At 38.0% G+C, this 12,212-nt stretch overlaps 1 pseudogene; it reads left to right on the top strand.

Annotated features, from left to right (window-relative positions):
- Positions 1-8,591: 8,591 nt before the first annotated feature.
- LOC106143927 lies at positions 8,592-9,350 on the top strand (annotated as a pseudogene).
- Positions 9,351-12,212: the final 2,862 nt, after the last annotated feature.

Genomic DNA, 12,212 nt, shown 5'->3' with positions numbered 1-12,212 from the left:
AGGATGGGAAATATCATACAACAGGACATTAGAATGCTGTATACTGCTACTTTAGATAGCCTGAAAATAGAAATTGAAAATGGAAAGATAAATGGCTTAACTTAGATTAGCATAATACTGATTAGAATTACTATCAGTATAGTAATTCCTATTTTACCTTTAATAGACATAGTGACTTTTGTGTCAAATATGAAAAATGGACTGATAAAATACAAGCTTTAGGAAGACTTATAAATGGAAATAACAAAAATACTCAGACAAAAACAGAGGAATTTAGACAAGAACTCACTATGCCACTTCATGATGAAACTGAAGAGCAGTGGTCTAGGGGTGTTAGAAAACCAACCTTAATTTATGCAATTACCATACAAGAACAACCAGCAGACAATAGACACCCCTACAGTTATGTAGAAGTTAAGTGGAATCCTATAGAAATGTTAGATTTTAGGAGATTTAAAGAAGGGGTTGTTTCATATGGTATGTGTCGCCTTATGTTAAGCAGATGTTAAATTCATGGACATCTCATAAGAGAATTATCCCTTAAGGCTGGAAATATTTGGCAATAGCAATATTGGAAGTGGGTCCTCAGTTACAAGGGCAAACACAGTGGAAAGAGTTAGGGCCATAGAACAAAGAAATAGAGCTAGAGGCAGTAATTCTTCCTAAGATCAGTTTCTAGGAGAAGGTCAATATGCTGAGTTACAATGGCAGCTTGAATTTGATGATCCCATCTTGGTGCTATGCCATTTAGCAGCTTTAAATGCTTGGGACAAAGTTGAAAGATCAGGAAAGAGGTCTGAGTCATTTACTAAAATTATACAAGGCCCAAAAGAAGCCTTCATTGATTTCTTTTAACAGAGTTTGACTTCCACTGTAAATAGAATAGTATCAGACTTAGAAGTCAGACAAATATTAATTGAATCTTTGGCTTTTGAAAACAGTAATTCAGAATGTAAAGGTATGATTTGGCCTTTTAAGGTAAGAGCAGCACCAATAAATGAATAGATTAGAAATATCACTGATATTAGATCCCAGATTTGTGATGCTACTCTGATAAGAGAAATAATTTCTAAAAGTTAAAAAAAAAGTAAAGATATCAGATGTGTTAACTGTGATAAACAAGGCCATTTGAAACGGGATTGTAGGCAAGGCATTCCTAGAAAAAATGTTTTTTTCTAGAGATAATCCAAACAGAAGGCCCCAGCATTTGGAGTATGAAGAAAGTGTGAGAAGGCCAACATGGGACTAATGAACGCTGATCAACAAGGGACAGTAAAGGTCCCTTCCAATTTGCCATTGGAAAATGTCCTAAGGGGTCTCATAGAGGCTCCAATATCAAATTTGATTCAATCATTTATGTTGGAATAGAAGAAACTCCTCCATAGGGCAACTAAAGGATTTAATACCTATTGTAAAAATAACACTGCTCTGGATATAATTAAAGACAGAACAGCTCCAATAAATGAAACAAAAATTCAGGAGAGACAAGAAAACAAGCATTTTGGCAATTTGCTATAAATGATTATAAGCCAAAGTTAAAAATACAAATAAATGGCATTGAAATTGTAGGTTTAGTAGACACTGAAGCGAGTATAACAATAATTTCACCAAAATCTTGGCATCCAGATTATTGGCCTCTTCAGGAGGTAAATTTTCAACTTCTGGGGATTGGAACTTTATTCAGGTAAAACAAAGTTCAAGATGGGTCAAGTGTATAGGACCAAAAGAACAAAGAGGAAAATTAAAGCCATGTGTAGCTAATATAGCCATGAATTTATGGGGATGTGATTTGTTGCAGCAATGGAAAAACACAGATTAACATTCTTCCAATCTCAGAAATGAATTCCCTTGCCTTCTTTATTACCTACGGGATGATCTATTATATTGACTGATTTAAAAGACTGATTTTTTACTATATCTTTACAAGAACAGGATAAAGAAAAATTTGCCTTCACAGTGCCTACTTATAATAATGCTCAAACTGTTAAAAGGTATCAGTGGGAAATTCTTTCACAAGGAATGCTAAACAGCCCCACATTGGGCATAAAATGTTGTTTTTTTTAACAAAATCTTAATTATTCAATTTTACAATAAAGACTTATAAATAAAATGCTGGGGTAAAGTCCTGCTAGCTTAAAGAGACAGAGACAGCACCAGTTGACCTTTCTCCTTCACCAAAATCCAAGAAGTCACCCTTCTCCTATTCCATCTCAGAACAAGATGTCTTCAGAATATCCCTCCCTTCTACTTCCTTATCTCTCTCTCTCTCCATTCTCCTGACTCCCTCTTACTCGCTATGGCTTTTTCCTGTCAACTTATTGCTTACTCCACCTATTAACCTATGGTTGACTTTATTTAATCTTGTTTACAGTAAGGAGAAGGTTCTTGGATTAAAGATGTGTTCTAGGGCCAAACCAAACCACAACAAGAAAAGGTTTTCTAGTAAATAACATAACCTTGAGGTTCACAGCATGATCAAATACCATGCAATATATTTTTTCTGAATGCAGATAAAAAAACATTCAGGCACAGGTGGCAGAACACCAGGAAAGACCAGAAAGGAACTTCTTTCTCCACAATCAAACATTATCAAAATATAAGTACACTGAAAAAGTAAGTGATATTGAAATGTATAATCACACTTAAAGGGAAATCCATCAGAGAAACAACAGATTTCTAAAAAGGAAGATCTTAAAAAGTTTATATAGTGTATTTTAAGATCTGAAAGACAATTATAAAGCTAATCTACTATACCCAGCAAAACTGTCATGATTGAAGAAGTCAGAAAAGCTTCCCATGATTAAAAACAGGCTAAAACAATCATACAGAAGGTATTTGAATAATAGTTCATACTGAAGATGAATTTAAAAACTTCCATGAGGCTACAGACAAGAGTAAATCACATTAGCACATCAGTTAAATAAGGAATAAAAAAATTAAAAAATTGGCAAAAATAACCAGAAATAACATACATCTTTTGATGACACCTCTGATTATTAGTGGTTTGAATCCACAGTCAAAAGATAGGAAGTAGCAGATTGGATTTTAAAACAAGTGCTCATTGACACCCTTCACTGTCAAAAACAAATGAACCTTTGAATGGAAAGGTAGAATAGGCCTTCTAACAAATGGAATTAGATAAGCAGGTATCACAAACAAATTCTATTTTAGAGCAAAACTAAAAGAGATTTTTTAAAGGTCATTTTATACTGGTTAAGGAAACAACTTATAAAGAGGCTATTACAATTTTGAGCACATGTATATCAAACACAAGTGAAAGCAATTTTATTAACACGTACTACTATATTATAAAGACACAGATTAATCCCAAAGCAACAACAGTGGGTGGTTTTAAACATCCCATGCTTACAAAAAGACATGTCACCCAAACAAAAATAATCAGAGAAACATCCAAATTAAATTACATCATAAATCAAATGGCCCTAACAGATACATATAGAATATTATATCTAAGCATTACATCTTTTTTTCAACCTTCCACTTTGTCTACAACAGAGCATCTAACAGAACATAAAACAAGCCACAGGACGCATAGGGAAATAAAATGACAGTTTGGATTATATATGACAGAAATAAAATAAAACCAGAAATCAACAGCAAATGAAACTATGTAACATGTAAAAATTCATGGAGGTTGAACATTATCTATTGAATTATGACTGGATTTCAGAAGAAATCAATATGAAAACCTAGAAATCACTAGAATAGAATGAAAATGAAAGCCCAGACTATGGGTGGCAGTGAGAATAGTTATGAGAAGAAAATTTATGCTACAAGGGTTTAACAATAAAATCAGAGATATCTTAAATAAATGACTTAATGGTGCATCTTAGAGCTTTGGAAAATTAAGTAGAAGCCAAACCCCAAATTTGTAGACTAAAAGAAATAATTAAAATCAGTACAGAAATCAGTGAACCAGAAACAAACAACAAGAATTGGTTGCCATGCTCTCTGCCACGATAAATGGACTGAACCTCAGAAACTGTAAGTGGGCCACCCCAATAAAATGTTTTCCTTATAAGAGTGGCCATGGTCATGGCTTCTCCTCTTAGTGGTAGAAACCCCAACTAAAACACCATGAATGTGCACGTAGAGGCCAGAGAGTGACTTGCACTATTTTCCTCTATGGTTCTCCCCCTATATTTCTGAGACATCATCTCTAACTGACCCTAGGGCCTGCCTTTTAAGCAAGTCTGGCTGGTCAAGGAGCCCCAGGGATCTTCCTGTGTCTGTCTCCAGTGCTGAAGTGACAGAGGCCAGCCTCTACACCCATTTCGTTATGTGAGCTAGGAGTCTGAACTCGGGTCCAATGCTTACACTTTGAGTCATCTCAGCAACCCCACACCCCAACCCATTTCCATTGTTCGGCTCTCACAGATACTTCCTTGTATGTTTTGTGATTTGAGGTGTAAACGAGTCACTTCTTAGAACTGTTTAAGCCTTAGAGAGTCTATTCCTCCGTTATAGCATTTACTTTCGCTTCTGGAAATTGGCTCTCACCCAAACCAAAATGACTCTGAAGTGAATTTCAAACCTGAGCACACAGACCACACAGGTGGTATTAATTAATGCAGGTCATAAACCCATTTGAAGGCTGCCTTCTGGCTGTGAATTCTGAGAGCTTTTATTATTCTCTTGGCAGCTTTTACACCTAATAGTGTGATTTTCCTCACTCTGTCATTTGGACAGTTGTTTTATTTCTGATGTGAACTGCCTAGCAACTTGGGGCCCAGCTCTATGTGAAGGTCTCCAGCTAGAGCTGGACCTAGAGGACCAAAGTCCTTACAGGTCCTCGTTCCCTTTCAGCCTCCAACGTAGAATCTCAGGATAAGCATCCTTTGGCGTTTGGTGTTCTAGTACCTTACACAATATCCATTTTGTTTCATTGTTTAATTCTGGGAGTTCCACAGCTTCTAACTTAGCAATGATTTTCAAAAGTTCTGGGATATTTTTTGCTTTGTTTTTTTTTTTTTTAGTTGGCATCATATAATATTTGTACTTGTTTATTGAGTCTGGTCATCATTAAATAAAAATAATGTTTAATAATCAATCTAACTAGTATTTTTCCCCTTAAATATCATCACTTTTCTTTTGTATGTGAAATTATCCACTCTCAGATGACAAACACCCTTTATTCTAACTCATTTGTGGATGTAACTGACCATAGTAGCAAACAGTAGGGCAAAGGCCAACAGCAGGAAGTGTTCAGGAGACAGGGGAGCTTAAGAAGACAGATTATGAAAAGCAAGGAGAGCTGAAGGGAAACCATTTTGAGGGTCTAAAGCATAATAGACAATCATAGCCAATATTGCATGTAATGTAAAACCTTTCAAAAATGTTGTACCCGGCACATTGCACCACTGAGAAGCTTACTCAGAGAACATATTTTGCCTTAGCCAAAATCTGAAGGCACTATTCCAGTGTGTTCTTTCTGGGGTGCTCACAAAATGTTAAGGGTAGTTTAGGACAGTGGCTTTCAATCTGTTCATCATGACCCCTTCTCTGGGTCAAACGACCCTTTCACAGGGGTTGCATATCACATACTTACTTTACAATTCCTAACAGTATCAAAATTACAGTTATGAACTTGCAATGGAAATAATTTTAAGGTGGGGGTCACCAAAACATGAGAAACCTTATTAAAGGGTCACAGCATTAGGAAGGTTGAGAACCATTGTCTTAGGATATATGAAAAGCCCATGAAAATATAAGTTAGGTTTAACCAAAATTTAAAGCTCCTGCTCAACAAAGGGTATCAGTAAGATTTCATGACCTCTTCCCTTGTTCTTATTCTTCAAAATTGTGACATGGATGTTTGATGATGACCCTGGGTGATCACTGCTTAACTGGATGTACCTAATGGATCCTAAGACTTTTCCAGCAAACTTCCAAAGAGGTGCAAGTCAGAGCCTCAATCATAAGTACGCTGTGCCATCAAATGTGCCTTCAGGAGTGATGGAAAGTTAGCTGGACCATGCAACCCTCACATTAGGTCCCATCATGGAACATTTTATTGGTAATGAAAACACTATTTTGATCTTTTATCTGCAGCCTTAATTTTATTCATCATTTACTTGGCTGATTAATGGAATAAGACTAAAGGAATTTTTTAAGGCCCTCTTAAAAGTAAGCATATAATATTATTTCAGTTGTTCCTTATTAAAATATTATAAAATTTACACATTGGAAAAATATACTTATGTCTTTATGAAATCTGTTTTCTGTTTCTGACTATAAAGAGAGTCTATAGAAAGTATCAGTATGGTCATCAATGTGTGGTCAACATGGTAGCAATATCTCAAGCTACCAGAACATAGCACAGGTGATCAGAGAAGTCACACTGCTGTCCATTCAAGTCCATCTCCAGAAAGTTGTCACTAGTTAGCCTAAATTCTTGTTATGAACAAAGACAATGTCAGTTCAATGGTTGTAATCTCTCTAAAGCATAGACACAGGAGGAAAGACGCCTTCCCACTTCTTCCTTCCTCCCCTCGGCATATATATTAACACCTACAACTTTGTTAAGATGGGGAAAATACCACACAGGCCTTCAAACCAGACCTGATGGGGAAACCAATAGCTGTTTTTCATAACATGATTGACACATCCAGACACATCCTACAGCAATATTCCAATACTGACATCAGCAAGTTATGGCTAAGCTGAATTTTCAGTCAAAAGGGAGTGGATCCAAATGGGAGGGGGTGCAAGAGGAACTAGAAGGAGTAGAGGGAGGTAAAACTGTAATTAGGATATTTTGTGGGAAGATAACCTACTTCTAATAAAAGTAAAAACTAATTTCCTATGGAAATGTAGTTTCCCATCTTAAATTTGAAAAATTAATGAAAGCATGGCCATTTAGTATAAATATCTATTTTTTAAATTGTATATATGCATGGTTCAATCTATGATTCTCCTTGTCATTAGCAATATAGTTATACAAAAGGAACAAATTCTCAATTTCAGGGTCAGATTCTCATCTGTAAGATAAAGCAATAATAAATAATCATTGTCTTAGAGATAGATGAAAGACCATGACAAAAAGTAACAGGGAGGAAAGGGTTTATTTATTCCACATTTCACAGCTCAGTTATGGAGGCCAAGACAGGAACTCAAGTAGGGCAGGTACCCAGAGGCAGGAACTGAGGCAGAGGCCATGGAGGAATGCCGCTTAATGGGTTGCTCTTTATGGCTTGCTAGACCTGCTGTTTTATAGAACTCAGAACCACCAGCCTAGGGTTGAACTACCCACAATGGGCTAGACCCTAACATATCAATTACTAAATAAGAAAATGCATCACAGGCTTCCCGACAGCTGAGTCTTAAGAAGGACTTTTCTCCATTGAGGTTCCCTCCGCTTAGGCAATTCTAACTTCTATCAAGTTGACATAAAACTAGGCAGTACTGTCATCAACTACAATATGCTTTGACATTTAACCAGGCAACAATCTGTCAAATACATGTGCCTACCCTTACCAATCAGTAATATTCTTTTGTAATATTTACTATTATTGTGCTTTCCCCCCTTTAAATTTAAAAATGACTAAATCTATTAGAGCTAATGAATGAGCATCTAAGTGGAGGTACCCACATTTGAGGGTTCTGTTTTCTAGAATATTGCTTGAAAACCTTGCATAACACCTTGCGTCAAGACAAAAAGTCAAGAAAACTGATAAACTCATTAAAAACCAAAGAAAACAAAGTAACATCCTAGAAATGCAAGGTGATAGTAAAATATTTTCTTCTTATTAACATGAATCAAAGTCTTTATAGCCCTGCCACATATGGGTCTCATCTGCTCACTCAGGGGCATGTTCTCATGGGACCAACATAACGTTGGGTTTTCTTTTTGTTGGGAGTCAAATTCAGACTATTTAATATAGAGGGAGCATTAATTCAGTGTTGAGCTTTAAGGCGTGTGTGCGTGTGTGTCTTTGTGTGTGTACATACGTTGGTTTCATCTTTCCGCTGGCCTCCTACTAGTCAGTGTGGGGAGAAAGTAATGTCTTCATTCCTAACTTTGACTTTGCAACTCTGCCTCAAATGTCCAAAGAGCTTGTAAAGGGTGCTGGTTGTCCGGATGGAGAGAGAGCAGGTGTGTAAGTGTATTCTCGTGGGTATTTTACCCTCCAGCTGAAAGAAAGCTTGGTCTCTTCTCCTGTCACAGGTTTAATGGTGGTTTAAGCCTGTAAAAGTTGAAACTGGGAGTCCTAACTGACACATGGAGAATGATTTAGATTGTGCACTGGGTATGGTAGCAACAGTGAGCTAGATAGAAACCGTGGTAGTATCAGCTTAGGGATCTTCACTAAGTTGATAGCCATTAATGCCAAGGTTGATGTTTCCCTGAATGCTGGGAAAAAGGAGGTGAAGTCAGAGAGAAGCCATGGAGCCACCGCCAGAGTCAGACATGCCGAAACTTTGCCAGTAAGCCACTGCCACATGGCAATATACAGATTAATGGAGATGGGTTAAATTCATAGGTAAGAGTCAGCCAATAAGAAGCTAGAGCTAAGGAAGAAGTTAGGTCTCTTTTTTGTGATGCCTCCTAGGTTGTCAGCTGTGCAAAGATGAAGCTGAATATTTCCTTCCCTGTCACTGGCTGTCAGAAACTCATCAAAGTGGACAATGAATGCAAGCTTCAGACATTCTATGAGAAGTACATGACCACAGAAGTAACTTCTGAGGCTCTGGGTAAAGAGTGGAAGAGTTATGTGGTCTGAATCAGTGGTGGCAATGACAAACAAGATTTTCCCATGAAACAAGGTGTCCTGACCTATGGCAGAGTGCACCTGCTGTTGAGTAAGGGGTATTCTTGTTATAAACCAAGGAGAACTGGAGAGAGGAAGAGCAAGTGTGTTTGAGGATGCATTGTGGATGACAATCTGAGTGTTCTCAACTTGGTTATTATTTTTAAAAAAAGAAAGGGAGAGAAGGATATTCCTGGACACATAGATACTACTGTACCTCATCGGTTGAGACCTAAATGAGCTTGCAGAATCCAAAAGCTTGCAAATCTTTCTAAAGAAGATGGTATCTGTCAGTACATTGTCAGAAAGCCTTTAAATAAAGAAGGTAAGAAGCCCGGGATGAAGGCACCCAAGATTCGGCATCTTGTGACTCCACTTGTTCTGCAACACAAATGCCAGCATATTGCTCTGAAGAGGCAACGAACAAAGAAAAACAAGGAGAAAGCTGCATAATGTGCTAAGCTTTTGGCAAAGATAATGAAGGAAGCCAAAGAAAAGTACCAGGAACAGATTGCCAAGAGGCGAAGGCTGTCCTCGCTGAGAGCTTCTACTTTTACGTCTGAGTCCAGTCAAAAATAAGTCTTTAGGGGTAACAAATAAATAATCAGACCTTGGTGAATAAAAAAAAGCAAGAGCTAATGGACCAAGCAGTGATTTAAATAATATGGTTTCTGTGTGGTTATTTCAGGGGTGATCAGCCAGGAACCAGCAAATAGCCTCCCTCCTACATAGTCATCTTCTGTTTCAGTCATAATACTTATTCAAAATGGCACCTTCTACTAACAAAATTATAATGTAAATGACCATCCTAATAAATACTACATACAGCATCCAAGGAAACAGCTTTGAAGATACATTTGTACATACTATGCACACACATATTCTACATATAAACTTTTGTATGTGTGTATATATGTGTGTGTGTGTCTGTGTTTGTGTATAAACATTAGATTTATGTTTGCATGGATACAAACCTATCATTTTGTACCAGGCATCATTCCCATGGTTAGATACAGATTTGATTGACATGATTCTTTTCTACTTCACACATACCCTAAACTTGACATAAATTTCAGTTGATTGGAGGATCTAATTTTCTTAGAGCCTTCCTTAGCTTGAGAACCAGACACGACAGAGTAAGGGGAATATCCACAGAGAGGAATCAGGCCATGACTGCAGTCCTCCTAACTCACTGTATAGCAGCAACCCCATGTCTGTTGGTGGAAAGAATCAACAACCTCAACAAGCATAAATACATTTTTATATGTTCATCCAGTGGGCTGAAATCCTCCAGCTGTACATTGGAGCTTTTCCTTACAATTACATGGGATCACTATTTCATTTGGTGGAATTTAAAAAGACGAACCTCAAAAAACATAAAACAAAACATGCCATAATGTGTTGTTGGGTCACGAGTGAGAAATCCTCCATGCTGATCATTGATTCAGACTCCTGTTGTCTGTCTGCAGAAGAAACAGTACTATGCCGTTCACGGTTCAGAACATTTGCCATTTCCTGCAGGACAGAATACCAGCTTTCTAAGACATTGTTCCCAGATGGTGCGATAAATGAATCTTTCCCAGAGTACTCAACCATTCTGCAAGGCCAGCTGCTTGTGGGAAATGGTTAGCGAATTTATGAGCATCGCCTCTGGAGCTTGTATCTTTGCAACTGAGATGTGCTGTGAGATATGACGATGACACAAAAAGCATCAGGGAATCCACTGATAATGTTCTGGCAAGAAGTACAGGAGGCAAGAAAGGCAAGGGCATGTTTAAGATAAGAATCTTCCAATAAGAAGAAATTGGTGCAGGTTAAACATCCTTTTTTTCAGAATGCTTGAATCAGAGTGTTTTGAGTCATTTTTTCTTTTAGAAATATTTCCATATAGATAATGAAACATTTCGAAGATGAAACCAAAGTCTAAACAGAAAGTTCACTTATGTTTTATTGTGCTGTTTATACATGCAGCTGTTATGCAACACTATTCCTGAAGGAATGTGAGCAAATATCTCAGATAGCGATCTGATGACAGACTAAACTAAGGAAACCACCAAAAGACAAGCTGGGTGAACTAATGAGCTTTATTGGGGTTGCTCACAGGAATATGGGGTGGAAGTTATCTATGCAGAGTCCATTATGACTCAAAGACAACTGCCATCACTGAACCTTACCCCCTCATGGGTAATAGCTCAAAAAAGTCATAATCCTAGATAGATCACGCTACACAGCCCATATGGAGCTTGGGGGTGCTTAAGAAATTAGAGTCACCCCTCTATGAATTCCAATTGTTCTGAGTCTCTTCTGAACAGTTCAACTGACCTCTGCTTCTTCCAGGCGTTTTGCTGGTCTCTATCTTCTTGACTTCTCGGTTGGTCTCAGCCACTTCTAGGCAGCTCACCTTGTCTGAGAGTGTCTCTCATCAGTCCTTACTGCTTTTATATATTGGGAAGGAGGAGACCAAGTTAAGTTAATGTGGTCAGATTCAGGGACTTCCTGGAGCATTTGAGTTGTTTACTTCCTGACATTAAGGAGCGCCCCTGCAGGATGAAGTATTCCCTCTCCACGTAGGACGTCCTGTTGCTCCACCTCCTTTCTAACACCCTACATCCTAACAATTTTCCTCCCAAGGTTGAATGTCTTGATCTTAGAGAAAACTGTTATAAAACAGTGGCTTACCAGTGATTACATACAGTTACGTGTGTGTGTGTGTGTGTGTGTGTGTGTGTGTGTGTGTGTGTACAGGTATGTATGCACATATATGAATGTACATATGGAGGGCCGAGTAACATTTGGGTGTGTCCCTAAGAAGCATTTGACTTTTCTTCTCTTTATTGTTTTATCTGAGTCAAGGCTCCTTGGTGGAATCTGGGGCTTATGGATTAGGCTGGGCTGGCTGACCAATGAGCTGCGGGACCTGTCAATTTCAACCTCCTTGGCACTGGGATTACATGAGTGTATCACCTGCCTGAATTTTTATGCAGGTGCTAGGGATCAAAGTTAAGTCCTCTGGCTTATGCAGTACCTTTCTGACTGCACTATCTCTCCAGCTTGTCAATCTACAGTGTCAGCCATCAAAAACTCAGCCATCAGGAAGCTGACAGTCATCTTAGATAACAGGAGCTCGGTTAAGTCACTACTAATGGCAAACTGGAAGCTTAAGTGAAAAACAAGTCTGTTTTCTTCATTAATGAAGATCATTTACCCTTCAGAATAGAACTGTTTTCCATGGGCCCTCTGCTATAAGAATAGATGAACTTCTTCAGATGTGGAAAACGGTGTATATTACATGCAGGCAAAATACAGCCCTCTATCCTTGACCTGTGTTAGACCAGCTTCGACAAGTATACCACTTACCAGGGTAGGGGCATGGGGGTTAGAAAAATAAGTAAAGAGAACAAAGGCGTGAGTGAAAATAATAAAACAGAAACAGAATAGTAC

Source organism: Microtus ochrogaster, chromosome 15, assembly GCF_000317375.1.
Source record: "Microtus ochrogaster isolate Prairie Vole_2 chromosome 15, MicOch1.0, whole genome shotgun sequence".
NCBI classification, from domain to species: domain Eukaryota; kingdom Metazoa; phylum Chordata; class Mammalia; order Rodentia; family Cricetidae; genus Microtus; species Microtus ochrogaster.
The sequence above is the reverse complement of the archived record's forward strand: the minus strand, read 5'-3'. Positions and strand labels throughout refer to the sequence as shown.